This window comes from Larus michahellis, chromosome 6, assembly GCF_964199755.1.
Source record: "Larus michahellis chromosome 6, bLarMic1.1, whole genome shotgun sequence".
In the NCBI taxonomy this organism is placed as follows: Eukaryota; Metazoa; Chordata; class Aves; order Charadriiformes; family Laridae; genus Larus; species Larus michahellis.
This window is the reverse complement of record NC_133901.1, coordinates 12,499,347-12,514,286: the sequence shown is the minus strand read 5'-3', so window position 1 is coordinate 12,514,286 and position 14,940 is coordinate 12,499,347. Positions and strand designations below refer to the sequence as shown.

The 14,940-nt window shown below is 42.8% G+C and overlaps 1 protein-coding gene across 3 annotated transcripts in view; it reads right to left on the bottom strand.

The window, feature by feature from the left end:
• MAP3K13 (mitogen-activated protein kinase kinase kinase 13) overlaps window positions 1–11,103 on the bottom strand; it is a 78,464-nt gene extending 67,361 nt beyond the window's left edge. The window contains exons 1-2 of one of the 3 annotated variants that reach the window (XM_074592627.1): window positions 11,049–11,103; window positions 2,627–2,743 (exon numbers count right to left, since the gene is read on the bottom strand). The gene's annotated coding sequence lies outside the window, so the exon portion shown is untranslated. The remainder of the gene's footprint in view (window positions 1–2,626; window positions 2,744–11,048) is intronic. The other 2 variants (XM_074592628.1, XM_074592630.1) reach the window with 2 other exon arrangements.
• Window positions 11,104–14,940: the final 3,837 nt, after the last annotated feature.

Genomic DNA, 14,940 nt, shown 5'->3' with positions numbered 1-14,940 from the left:
GCACTGCCTGATATTTACGTACTGACTCATGCAGAAGAAGATCCATCCATTTAGACTCACTGGCCAGGACGTGAACAGGTAACAGAAGAGCTTATGAAATCACTGGGAGCTCAGCTCTTCCTGACCTCAGAGAACAAAAAAGCCTTACAGCAGCAAAGTATCTTCTTTCACTCTCTCTCTTTCTTTACCCTGTTGCACAATCTTTCTCCACAGATTAAAGCTGCACTTTTCACAAGATGTGAAAGCAGAAGAAAGAGGAGACAGCAAAAGGAAGAACAGGTATTTCTGCTCATCCACATCAACAGAAAAGTACAGACTACACCAGATTAAATATTTCCGAGATTCCCTAGTTTTCAAGATTTTTCTGGTAAAAGGGTTCACAGGTAACATCTTCACCTTCAAAACATCCTTCATCCACCCATGAACAGCATGTGGTATAACTATGGACTTCTGCAATCACTCAAATATCACAGTAACTTTTTAATATTGGAGATTATTATACGGATAGTTATTTGTCCAGAATTCATAGACTGTACTTAAAATATCCTTCCCTCAAAAAACTGAAGATCGTTATACAAATACGTAGCCATTCACAGCCTCTTTACATATAAGGAACACATAACGTAGAAGAAACTATGGCACTCCAAGATCTACAAGCATGTTCTGAGTGTTTAGACTGCAAACACAGTACAGCTAAAACCTGTTATTTTTTCCATATACATGTAAAACACTCAACTAATTTACAGATCTTGAAACACACCCTACTTTTCCGTAGCATTAGATTAGCTTCCACATCATTAGGTACAAAGTGTGAAATGTCAATAGCAAGTTCCTATTTAAAGTCTTCCAGGGGTTCTCAGTGTCTAACTTGATACAACAAAAGAAACTTAAAATCCAGTTGTCCCACCTGACAAAAAAAGATATTCAGTTGACCTCAGTTTGTACTTTTAAGCACTTCAATATTACTTTTCTCCACACACAGGTAATACGGAACACCCAGGGCAACACACTTAGAATTAACAAAAAATGAATGAGAAACAAAGCTGCTGATTCAGGAACATGGACCCAGTACTGCAAATCACTTTCATCCAGGGCTAATTTTCCACACAAAAGTCCCATGGCTCTAATGTATATAAATTAAGTTATTCCCAAAGCATTCCACAGCTCATCCTATTGAATCTGAAGAGCACACTTGCAAAACACAGACAAACAGTCAACACAACAGAACGTTTTAGAACACTGGGGGGAAGGGGAGAGGGGGAGGTGGTGTCAGTTTTCCATACTTTTTTGCAGAATCATGCAGATTATACCAAACAGCACAAATGAACGAGAACAATATTTCCAGCTACAAGTCTTTTCCTCCTTCAGCAGTAAGGCCCCCTGACGCTGCATCCCCTCCTATCTCTGTCAGTTACCACACTTCTGAGAGGCTCATCAGCACTACCACATATATAAATATTTAAGAAACTCACAAGGATAATGAGACACAGCTTCAAATCTGCGAAAACACAGGAAAACCAAGCTCAGTGTAGGCTGATTTTCTACCCAGCTTTTCTTACTCACTCCAAAGCATTTGTGCACAAGAGGCCTGTGATTCTAACGCTGGACATTTTAGAACAATTTCTGTGCAGACAAAATGACAATGGACAACTACCGAGACCTATTTTTCACCATTTACACTCCACCACTAGCTTTGAGTTCATAGGTGCTAGGTTGTTCATACCAAAAAATAGAAAAATTAATTATCAATAAAGTAACCAACAGAAAAGCAAATTTATTAGTCTAATTAAAAAGCAGAATTAATGCTACTAAGCACGCAAACTTCGGCTTACACAGGCTCATAGCAACCTTTCATATGTTATTTATTAAAGTGACAGTAAAGTCTAAACCAAGATATTTTAAGCCTTAACTGTTTGACTCAGAAATCCTCATTTTATTTCATTGTTGACTGCAGGACTTATGTAACATTTCCCATTTTGATTTGTTATTAAAGGATTTTAAAACAATATTGTACGGTCACTGACTACAGCCCTAAGGGGCTGAGTACAAAAATAACATAAAAGATACCACAAACTCTACAAAATATAATTTTGATTTAATTTCATTCAAGCATTATGTTCTTTACTTTGGGGAAATTAATTTACCATCTTTGATAGCAAGTGCTCTTCTTCAGCTACTCTGAACACTGATATCATTTGAGGTATGACTGGAACAGAACTTGAAATTGCCTTACCTAATCTAATACATTCACCAAACTAAACAAAAGTTTGTCTTACAAACTTCACTTTCTCATCCTACATGTAAAACACCTGAGTTTCCTCCATTCACCAAAAAATACCCATGTTCCGAAAGGTTCACCACTTACACTAAGCACTCTAGCTTTTTCAAGAGCTTCCAAATTAACGACAATTAACTGGTATGGTGGAAAACATTACCTGCTTCCTGTTTCTCTCAATGACAAAGTCCATGTTTTCATAGCACGCATAGAAAGCCCAGAGAGGCAGTTGCACACTAAGCTGAAATGAGGACAGGTCTACCTTTGGGAAGACTGATGGTCAAGGCCCAAAACACTGAGCAGCTCATCTGTCACATATTCACCTTCGCTCTACACTCACACACTACTCACCTTCAAGACACGTTAGTTTCCAGCAGAAAAGTGTGAATAGGCTCATTTTGGAAGATGTAATGGTCCATCAGTTTTTGTCATTAAGTTTCTTTGCTCTTCCTCTCAGAAACTGGTATTCTGGAGATATAAAAAGAACTTTAATTTAAAATACAGCTCTCAGATAAAGATACCATGTTACATCAGCATTACATTTTTCCGGCTGTTTACCAGGCACACCGAAGGGTCACCTGATGGCTCCACTCACTGAATTACTGTAGTCTTATCTCAAAAAAGGCTGTAAGGGCTTCTTTCTTTACCCCCGTGACCATCACAGCTTCCACCTTTACTATCTACATTACAGTAGCTTATTGAGAATTTATCCTAAAGATTGGGAATGGAGAAGTGACTTATTTAAAGTCATGCCAGTGCCAGAACTGAGAATTACACTGTGTTATCAAAAGTCCCTTTTCACCCTGTCTGCTACATTTTACATACTGAAATATATTTACTGCACTTAGGTTTATCTCAAAAGCACAAACACTGAACTTCTCTGCTGAATTTTGCCAAGGTCCCCTCAATAATAGATTAGCTTCCATAACCTCGTTAGAGACACATGGTTCCAACTGTGCAGCACAACCAGGGCACTTCTTAGCCTGCTTGGGGTTCTGAGGAGTTTGATATACATTTGGAAAATAAGGCTGAAAAGGCAAAGCAAAAGCACTGGGATTGTAGATGAGCAAATGCCACATTAGAAACAAATTCCCTAGGAGGCCCATTCTGCAGCCAAAATAATTAGATCACTAGCAAGAATCATCCCAAGTAGATAAATGGTGTGTTACAAGATTAACCAAGGTCATGTTCTCTTATAGCCAGCTTTTCAAAAAGATTCCTCCCCTGAAAACTTAAACCTAGGGCTCCATCCAAATTAAGAAATTCATTGTTGGTGTACATCAGTACAAACTGAATCAAAGTGTGCTATAGCCTGTCAAGTGCTGACTGCCCAAGGAAAGGCCACATGCCTTCTAAGTGAGAGAAATCCGCATTTGAGAGCCACCTAGACTCTGTGACTGCTGCTGCTGGATGCTCAGAGATAACTGCCAGCTCATTAAAATTCAATATTAAAAGTTTATTAAATATGCAAACATTAATGGAATTGGACTAGCAGCTACTTAGGCAGATAAAATTTCAAGGCAGCATGTCCTGCAGTTCTTGCTATCAATATTCTGTCCTTTTGGAAGCATCCATGAAAGAGTCACAACGCTACTTGAGGCAACGAAACCCTTTATCTCTTTTAGGCTACTCAGGTCATGCTCAAGGTTCCCACTGCCAGGAAGTCTAGGAAATTACAGCTACTTCCCAATAATTACAGTTCAGTATATATTATCCATTTTCACTTGCACACTGAACTGCTTGTAATGCACCGTCTCCCAAGATTTTTTTTTCCTCCCCTTCGGCCATATCTGCAGGGCAAGACCCACACCTCTTTGCAGGCTCACAAGTACAGAGGTTTGCATATATCCCAAACTTGCAGCTCTTGTCAACTTGCTGCTGGAGTTTGAAAGGACTACAAAGAGATAAGGAGTAGAATGTCATACAGACAATATAGATTAAAGAACACCAGCCACTTAAAAGCAACTCTCCTGTAAATCCAGGTAGCTTTGTGCACGCACAACGTGTGTGTAGAGCTTTGCTTGGAGCTACTCATTCGCAGCTATATAGAAACAAGCATCAGAGTCCTCCACGCAAACAGCAATCTCAGTACCTTTTGCTCCTCAAAGTGCAGTTTCATTCCTGGATGACTCTGCAAAGTCCCAGTGCTCGGTGAGTGTCTCAACAAACCTCCAGGTTTTTGCTGTAGGGTGACATCAGACTTGGAAGTGCTCTTCACTAATACTATCAGCATAATCCGAGCTAGCCCAGGGGGAAAGGAGGACAAGGAATATCTCTCATCACACAAAGCATAAACAAGCTCCTAAGAGTCTCTAATGCACCTCCAAGTAACTTTGGCGACAGCCTTGCTCTCTCAGTAGTAGTTTCAAAGAACATCTGGAAGATTTAATCCTCTAATTATGAAAAAAAAAAAAAGTCTTCTCTCAACACACAAGTGTGGTATAGCACCTCTGCCTTGGAGATGTGAGGTTTGAGAAAAAAAGACTGAAATGAAATCTTAGGGAGCAACCTGGAAAAGCATGACTTACCGGGAAAGATAAAGCATGACTGACCAGGAAAGAAGAGAAATCACAGAGCATGAAGTACTGTGACCTTCAAAGAAACGGTGAACTCACTGAGCCCAAAGAGGGGAAACTGGCCATTTGGCAGAGTGGGTTCTTTGCTACCATCTTTCTGGGTACTGACGACAGTCTCATACTGGAGAAGAGCAGGCTGTTGTGTCAAGAACTATCCAGCACCCAGCCTGTGTAATGCAACACAAATCCGAAGTTAGAGTTTTCTTTCAGTCCTGCAACCATATGGGTCTCCCACAAAATAGGCAGAAGGTTCCAGGATGCCTTGGCCAGGAGGGAATCAACAAAATTACCCATCCATCCATCATCTAATGCAACAAGAGGCATCATGTGTTGCAGAAGCCTGAGCAGCAGCCAATTTGGGGTCAGACACACAACAGACTCCCACTCCTTGAATCAGGAAGGCTACACTTAGGTTTAGATTTTTCAAGAGAGAACTGACAGTTCCTGTTGGAAATGAAGACAAAGGGATTGACTTCAACGTAATCCAGTTTCTGAAGAGGACACTGACCAAATCTCACACTCAGAGCCTGGGGAATGATCTTTGCTGCTTCAGTGTGTTCACAACCACAGGAAAGCAGCCAGCTCACCAGCAAGCTCAAGGCACTGGTCTCAAGATCAACCATTCCCTGACAAAGCAAAGGAAAACCCATACAAGTCCCTTCATCTCTTAGGGACATCATGACTCCTCTTTCTGTTGCAACTGGCCCTAGACACCAGGGGAATAAACGGCTCTGCAAACACTCCCTACGGCTCCAAGAGCTAGAAGGCTTCTATACAAATACCTCCTCAGTCAACTGCCTATCTGGTCATCTTACTGAGCTCCTGAACTTGACCGCATTCATCACAAGAACACATCAAACCAGTTAACCAGCACCAGTATTTCCTCCCATTACAGACAAGCAGGTATATTAAAACTTTAAAAAAGCACTCTATTTGTAAGTGAACCAGGAAACTCAAAGTACTCTGCGTCAGCTGTACGACATACTAACATTCACTTCAGAATGCAAGAAGAGAGAGAAGTCCTCCCAGCAATCCTACGGCTAAAGCAACTTTTAAACTTTCTCCTTCCCAAAGGAGCATCCTAATGCCACTGAGTAACACCGCAAACACCGCATTCAGGTAGAAAAACAGGTAGAAAGCAAATTATGTTAAGGAAAACCCAGAAATCAATCTGCTACCTACTGAGGTCCACGGCACCCCCAGCATGAGACCCCAGCACTATGTTTTCTCTGCCGCCACCAACATTCGTGTGCTTGGCTGATCTGAAGCCAGCAGCAGTGCTGGATACACAGCACCAGTGGGAAACTGCTCTTCAAGGCATAACCAAGTAGTACAGAAATACAGAGGGATATAATTGAGAGGAGACTTCATCCCCTTTAGCACTAAGCTGTCCTGCCCACACCAAAGGCCAAAACTGTAGTGGCCACAGCACCAGGCACCAAATGAGACAGTGAGAACACAACCTGACAAGATAGGCTGGCACAGTGATCCGCAGCAGCGTATCTCAGGGGCACTGACCTTTATCTGTGAGTCACAGGGCAAATCTGTTGAGCTAAGACAGGAGCAGCCATAGCTCACAAATCTCCAAAAGGTGGAAAAGGTGTTTCCTGGAAACAATAACAAACCAACAGAGTAAAATGAATGCTTTCTCACCAACTCGTTGCTGGATGACCCCGCTAACACCCCTTTGCAGAAGATAGGATCCTCTCTGACAGAACGGCCACCAACAGCTGACCCAGCACAGTGACACCAAAGCTGACATTGCTACACTCCCCTCTGCTCAGCGCTGACCACCTTCTCCCTGACAGAACTCCAGAAATAGCACACGCTAACTCAATGGAGCCTATGCCTGAATAAACCACAGCAGAGGTCTTTGTTCACAGCTCCCACCACAGCAGTACGCTCACTCAATAGATGGATGCAAGGAGAAATGTAGGCCACACATACAGAGAAAAAGAGATCTCCAGACTTCAAAGTGATCATAGATCTCATTTTCAGAGTCAGGAAATGAATACCCATTAAAAATAGCCTGCAAGTGCTGCGGTACAGCTCAACATGAACCAGACGGGCTAAGGAAAAAAATACACTTCATCGAAAAGTTAAAAAGTGGGGTTTTTTTCACTCACTAAATTGCCTGATGAATCATCAAAGAAAAATCTTTGTGATGTAACTATCCAGACTTATACAAAGAACACTGGTAATTAGCTCTTGAAGTAATCCTCTGACCACCATCTGGAGTTCAGTCTAAATCTTGACCTTAGTCACACCAAACATCCTTTGAAAACACACCTGAAAATGAATCACATCACAAGATTAAATTCACAAAGTGGAAAAAGTTGACAGGAACGCTAAAAACCTGAACAAACTTTTACTCCAAGGGCTCCCCACAGGCAGCTCAATAAATGCACATTCCAGAATATCGAGAGTGAGCAAGGGACAATTCATGCCTATCGCAAGTCAGGAAAATGGTTTCAAAACGAGTAAGTAAAAAGACAGGATTTATCAACCCAATCCTACATCTAAAAAAAAAAAAAAGCTTCTTCCATCAAAACCTCAGTTTATAGCAAACAAACAAAGTTGACACATGACACACCCAGTCTTCTTCCAATAACACAGGAGAAAAATCGTCTTAGAACTAGGCTCTGACAGTAAACCAGTCTTACCAAGGGTATCAAATAACTTATTCCCCCACCCACGTATAAACAGCTCAAAATACCTTACTACTAAAGAATGCAGAAATTCCTTCACCAAACGCACTTTAGATGACTGGGTTTTGTTGGGGTTTTTTTTGCTAACAACCTCCTGATTAGCTTGAAACTCCTATTCCCCACTGGCAAATAAGAAGATGCCTCCCACCTACAAAGCCTCTTAGCTCAAGAAAAATGATTTTTCTTTAACATACAGCTCTGTGTTGCATGCTGAGCTCCCCACAGCAAAGCACTGAAGAATGATACACGACACATCACCAAGGAACAACACATATCTTGTCACTTCCAAAGGAATTCCTCTATTTTCAAGGAAGTTTAGCAACCAGATTTTAGACCTCTGTAAGAAAGCCCATGACAGCAAGGGAAGAGGCACAAAGCAGGCCAAAAAACACTGAACCAGTTAGGCTTAGTTCATATTTGAAAGTGAATCTTTGCAAGAATGAGAAATGTTTATTTTTTCCGTTGATCACGTATATAAAACACAGAGAGCCTTCTATATGGGGAGAAATGGTCCCAGAGACGAGACCTCCTGGCAGCTGGCCTACAGAATTTCTTCCAGCTAAAGGTATGTTTAAGAATAAATAAGAGCAAGATTAGAAAGGACCATCAGACCTGGCGCCAACGGTGAGACTCCAAATTCTTGTCATTTCACAATTTACAGAGAGACAGAGAAAGACTGTCACCACCCCCAGGTACAAACTTAATTACATACTCCCATCACGCAGCAGAGACTACCAACATTGAGCACGAGTGTACTACAGGAAGGTTTATGCTTATGTAGTTAAAGACTACACTGCAAAAAAAACCTAACATTTTTTACAGCCTTATTTCATGCTTTTCTTTAAATGGTATTTTAATTAATTTTTATCTTCCACAGAGGCAAGAAAGAGACAGACGAATTAACTCCAAGTTTAATCGGTTACAAGCATCACCAAGCCGAGCCTCCCCTGCGATCATCAGCTGCTTCTGTGCACAGCTAGACTGGCTTCAGTTTGATAGGGAGTAATTTTAAGTTGTCATTATCTTTGCCACAATACCTTTATCCCAGCTGCAGCTTCAGCAAGGGTTACACAAGACCAAAGTCCTGTACAGCAAGTCAATATTTAACTTAAGTGGTGTACTGTTGAGGACCGCCTAGAGTATTTGATATAGTAACTTATTAAATCTTACACTATCTTTTCTAACAAAGAATAATAAAGGGCAATTTATCTTCTTTATGAGAAGTTGCAAAGATAAATTCTGCAAGGACAGCAGTTAGATTCAGCTTTAATAATTTTAATAAGGGACCTAAAAGAAAACGTTTTCATGAAAGGAGTTCTAAACAATATGATGTGCACCCTGCAGAACAGACTCAAGACAGGGGCAGGAGCCACAGTACAAAAGTCATTTAAAACTAAACCACACCAAGTTCTGGAAATTCATCACTTTTTCAAGAAGTAGTATTTTAACACTGCAATTAAGCCATTAAACTATGTCACAAAGGCTTATATAAAACTCTTGGACATTACAGAAAGAAGTACGTATTCTACACTAAATATCAATATCAAATCTATGAGCTGCTGTACTAACATAGACTTTAAAATAATACAATAAATAAAAGACTGATTTTTTTTTTCAGGCTGATTGTTCTTAGCCTTAGTGAAAGTAACCAAACTGTTTAGATCCCAAAAAAATTCCTTGCATGCCTCTGATGTAAATAAAGTTTTGCTAACAGTCTCATCTTTTATCATCTTTTTGGACAGAGATCTTTCTGATGTCAGAAACAGCTACTAAAACACAGCTCAGACCAAAACTGAGCAACTGATAGCAATTTTTTGTTTACTACATCTGTTTCAATTCTTTATCCACCTGGTTTTTATGCCTAAATGTGATTTCTTTATTTATTGCTAATACTCCCATCTCTACACTTAGCAACAACCGCTTCTGTTCTCTAAAACTGAACATCTGTTTTAGCAACGATACCAGTGGAGTTATTGCTGGTAATCAACACAGTTATATTTCTAAAAATTCTCCAGTTCTACATTTGCAACCCTCCACATGGACCAGTTTGGTCAACACCCAAAACTAATTTTTTTCAGGAAACAAAATTAAAATATTTCTACTGTAAAAGAGTGGAGAGGGGGCTGAGAATATTAGCCACATGATGAAAAATAAGGAGGCAGACAGTACTGCACAGCTTTCATCTAAAAAAAAAAATACCAAAACCAACCAGAAACAAACCAACAAAAAAAACGACCAAAAAACCAAACCACAAACGTTCAGCCAGCTCACCTGCTCAGGGAAGCGCAGCCTCAGGGAACGCTTTCACAAGCGGCTTAACTGATTTTGATCCATGACACTGCCTAAACGGGCGGACCCGCCACTCCCTATTACTTACACTAGTATTAGAACAGACACACAGTCAGCTTCATCAGTTCACTTTCTGTATGGTGCTAATTGCTGGCTGGACTGGCAGATGAATCCAGCCGACCACACAACTACTTATACCCGCACACAAGAGGCAACGAAAATGGACAATCAGGGGACTGGAAAAGAGGTGCAGGCCATCCTTTTCAGCAGTAACACCACCTTAAACCTGCTCTCTTGAAATTCCACACTAACGTATCATTACCACAAAAATGTAAGCTTTCACATTTCAAACGCCTCCTTGGAGGGGTCAGATCAGGACTCAAATCTGTCTCAAAGTGAGCGCAGAAAGTATTTCCCTTTATTTTTTCACTCTGCTTTGTGAATGAGATCAGTATGTTAAGACCAGTCTATCTCTGAACCAGCAAAACTAGAGGATAAAAGAACTGCAAGTGAAGTCACAACATTGTCTTAGTAGCTTCCAGCAGCAAAACTCCACAAAGCTCAAATGAAAAAGGAGGCTGACAGGTTCCTATTGCTAGACTCTGCCCTGTGAGCTGCCTCTCCCTATACCAAGACAAGACAACGACTTCCTTCACAGTTTTAAGTGCTGCATTTCTTACCAGTTATCGCTTTATTTGGCTAAGCCAAAGACAGCCGAAGCGAAGCCTCTGCTAAAGCCACCCCTTCTTCCGAACTTCTGCCAGATGAGAGAAGCATCGCAATGACGACAATTTATTCTACTGAATAAGGCACAAAACCGCAGAAACCTGTGGTGATTTTTTTTGGATTGTTCACAGCAGCCTCTTGGGACGTTTTGCCCTGACAGGATTCGGACGGGCACCACAGTTGAGATTTACCTCAACGCTTCCTCCTCCCCGCAGATAACACCCGGCGACCGTTCACCTGCCTCAAAATCGGCATTAATAAGAGCGGGATGACCAATTACCCATCACCCCCCTGAGGGCCCGGTGGCTGTCCCGAGGGGGCCGGAGCCTCACCGCTGATGGACCCCCAGGCCCGGCCGGCTCTCGGCGGACGAGGCAGCGGGAGGGTCGGCGCAGTCCCGCACTGACCCTCCCGCTGCCTCGTCCGCCGAGAGCCGGCCGGGCCCCCGGGCCCAGTCGCCCCCCGCCGCGTTACCTGGGCACCACGTCCGCCGCTCGGTACCGGTCTGGCCTCTCCCCGCCCCGTCACTTCCGGCGCCGCGCATGCGCAGGGGCGCGCGGGCGGCGGTTGGGCGGGAAGCCGTGAGGCGGCTGCTGAGGGCGGGTGGTGCCATCTCCCCCCTCACGACGCGCTTGGCGTCTTTGTGAGCGTATGTGGGACTTTGGGATGTAAGGGCAAGTGACGGGTCCTGCACTCGGGTCACAACCACCCCATGCAGCGATACAGGCTGGGGGAAGAGTGGCTGGAGAGCTGTCCGGTGGAAAAAGACCTGCGGGTGTTGGCTGACAGCTGGCTGAATGTGAGCCAGCAGTGTGGCCAAGAAGGCCAACAGCATCCTGGCCTGTATCAGCAATAGTGTGGCCAGCAGGACTGGGACAGTGACCATTTCCCTGAAAGGAGGGAGTAGCCAGGGGGGGGTCGGTCTCTTCTGCCAAGGAACAGGTGACAGGACAAGAAGAAACGGCCTCAAGTTGCGCCAGGGGAGGTTTAGGATGGGTATTAGGAAAAATTTCTTCTCGGAAAGGGTTGTCAAGCATTGGAAGAGGCTGCCCAGGGCAGTGGTGGAGTCGCCATCCCTGGAGGTATTTAAAAGCTGGGCAGACGTGGTGCTGAGGGACGTGGGTTAGTGGTGGTTTGGGCAGTGTTAGGTTGATGGTTGAACTGGATAATCTGAAAGGCCCCTTCCAACCTAGACGATTCTATGATCCTGACTGCCTCTTTGCCAAACAGGAAGGATGCTTTTCTTACATCAGAGGTTGCTTTCCCCTAATTCGCTGTAGAGTATTAGGATTCCAGGGTCTTCCCTAGCAAAATTACAATAAGCTGTATTTCAGAGAGGGGAGTTAGTTGGTCGTCTGTAGACGAACACGTGAAAATGTCCCCTATAAAGTATTTTGAAGGAAAATAAGTGAGCTGGGTGTGTCAGGTGCAGCTCGTGGGCAGCTCTGTATTTGAGAGCGAATTACAGATTGACAGCATCATTATGAACGCGGGCTGCACACCTCAGCAGACTTCTGTCGTCACTATGATGTTACGAGCTAGTGAAATGTAATTTGGGACAAGCTGAAATTATTAAAATGATTAAAAATAGGGTGTGGGTGACTTTATACTGAAAGATTGAACAAATGGGAAAAGAAATCACAGACTAGTTTGGGTTGGAAGGGACCTTAAAGATCACCCAGTCCCAACCCACTGCCCTGGGCAGGGACACCTCCCACCAGACCAGGTTGCTCCAGGCCCCGTCCAACCTGTCCTTGAACCCCTCCAGGAATGGGGCAGCCACAGCTTCTCTGGGCAACCTGGACCAGTCATTTTTATGCTGGGATAGAGAAGGAAGTAAATTAAGAGGGCAAAGATGAACACTAATGTCCATGTTACCATTTATGGGGATGATAGTGAGCTTTGTTTGTTCGCAGCCTTCACGGTTTTTTGGATAAAGCCCTGCATTGGAATTGGTGCTGTTGTTCACTGTAAACCAGCACATGTGCTATAAACAAACAAACAAACAAAAAAGGCAGCAATACCTGTATGTCAGCACTACGCACTTACGTTTGCTCTCATTTAAAAAATTCTAAAACGCACTCCCCACTTTTATCTCTTCTCCAGTGGAAGTTGTAACAGCCACGTCACCCACACTCTGATTTGCACGCTGAGGAACTAGCGCCGCAGATCACTCCGCTGCCTTGCTGTTCTGTCGGGTATCAATCCAAGAGGGAGGTCTCTCTGCTCACACAAGCAATACCACAGCTTGCCAGGAGGTGTTGCTTTGGAACCACGCAAATATCAGCGCTTAGAAATCATGAAATAGGCTTGAACTATTAAAAACAACTGGAATATACTTTGTTCTGGCAGGGAGAACTCAAGATCCTCCATTTGAAATGGTATATATCTGTTTAAGACCACTTAAATCTGAAATGCACGGAGTAGTTCAGAGGGAAATAAATGCTGTACAGGGGACCCACGTGACAGAAAATACTGTGGATTTAGACATTGCTAACAAATATGTTACAGCAGCTTTATGTGTGCAAAGCTGTCAATGGCTTTGTCTTTGCAGTCTGGATGTTAAAATATATACAGAACAGACCTGATGCGGCAGGGAGTCTCAGAGGGGTAACTCTTGGTTTCAATAAGCCAAGGAGCAGAGTAAAGCCTCAGCGAGACGAATAGTTGTCCTGCTCTGAGCTGTGTCGCTGTGCTCTCCACAACTGCACACATACATTTTAAAAGAAAATGAGCTGCTTCTTTCCAAAGGGGAGCCCAGTGTTGCATATACAGCTGTTCTCCACCTACAGCCCTGTTTTTAAGTACATATTAACAGCCACAAATTTAATTATGCATTTAATTATGCCCAGCTTTGGTCTAGAAGATAGAAGAGGCAGCAAAGTTTCCAGGACATTTAAAACCTTTTTTGCTAAAGGAAAAAAAAACCTCAAAGAATACCCAGCAAGGAGGAAAAGTTTTTAAGTGTGTCGTTATCACATTTAAAGCAAAACCAACATCCATTGTTGTGGAGGTGCCTTTCAAAGAGTTGTACATGCCAGGCCGGAGGGGATGAACTCCAGCTCACTGAGGCTCTGGAAGGCTGATTTTGAAGACGGTTTAGAAAAGAACTTCACAGTTAGCAGAGGAGGTCACTTAAGGCTCTGTATAACCAAAGGAGCCTTTAAAAATTATTTTATGATCAGATGTTTACCAATTTATTATATTTTTTTTTTTAACCAGAGATGAGGGTATTAGCCAGGATCAGAGAGCAAAGAACACCAGACAAAAGATTATAAAGGTGAGGAGATCATCAGCTCTTTTAACACCAAATAAGGGGTTTTCTTAAGCCAAAAAAATTTTGAAAAAGTCATAGCTGTAAAAGGGAAAGCAGAAAACAGTTGTTGATGAATTTAGCTGCCTCTCTGAGACGCTGTTTCAACAGCAGGGTGTAATTCAAGCCTGATGTTTAGACCAGCTGGTGTCAAAACCAAGTAAGTTTTCAGAGTTCCTTCCCCTCTCAGCACTGTGACCACAGGTTTTACCACAAAACCTCAGCTCTGATTATACGACACAGCTAGTTAGACCTTCCATATTCCTCAGAGGTAGCTTCAGCTCTACTCCAACAGCTGGACCATCACTCCAGACCCTCCTTTTCCAGCGCCTCTGGGGTCAGAAACAGACGTGTTTCTGCAACTAGTAAAACGATGATTTTCCAGGGATTTTTGTTCTGTGTGAATAAGTTTATAGCAAATCAAGCTGCATCTTCTGAAGTACCTTGCATCAATGCTATACTGGAATAAATGTTAACCCCTCTCTCCTATAAATAAAGCATTCGTTTGTATCATTCAGCACTTCCTGAACCAGGCTGAAGATCCCAGGAGGTTGCAGGAGACGACAGACTCCTCTTGCTCCAGCTCAGGAGGAAGCAGGGTTCTTTTTCTTTTACCACAGCACATGCTGGGGGATGTGGAAGATAAAGTACAACACTCACATTCATTGAAATCTGTCCTTTGGTGAACATTCCTCCTTTCCATGTCTAGTAGTGGAGTCTCTAAGGATTTGATGTTCCCGTTTTGAGATGCCTTTTCTTTCTCCAGAGCTGGAGTGGGCACCAGGTATATTTTCTGAGCATTATCCTCTACTATGCAGTCAAAAGACCAGTAATAAAACTTAACACCACCATATATGTCCACAACCTACATAAATATCATAACATAAATATCCACAACCCACCTCGTCCTGTTGAAAGAAAGCCTTTCATTACTACTCAAACTTTCCTACACAAAGTTAAGCCTCTACCATAACCATAGTTCACTTCTGAAATGGCATCAGCTGCTGCAGACAAGTAAGAGTAGAGCTGTCCCCCAGCAGAGGATGAAGACAG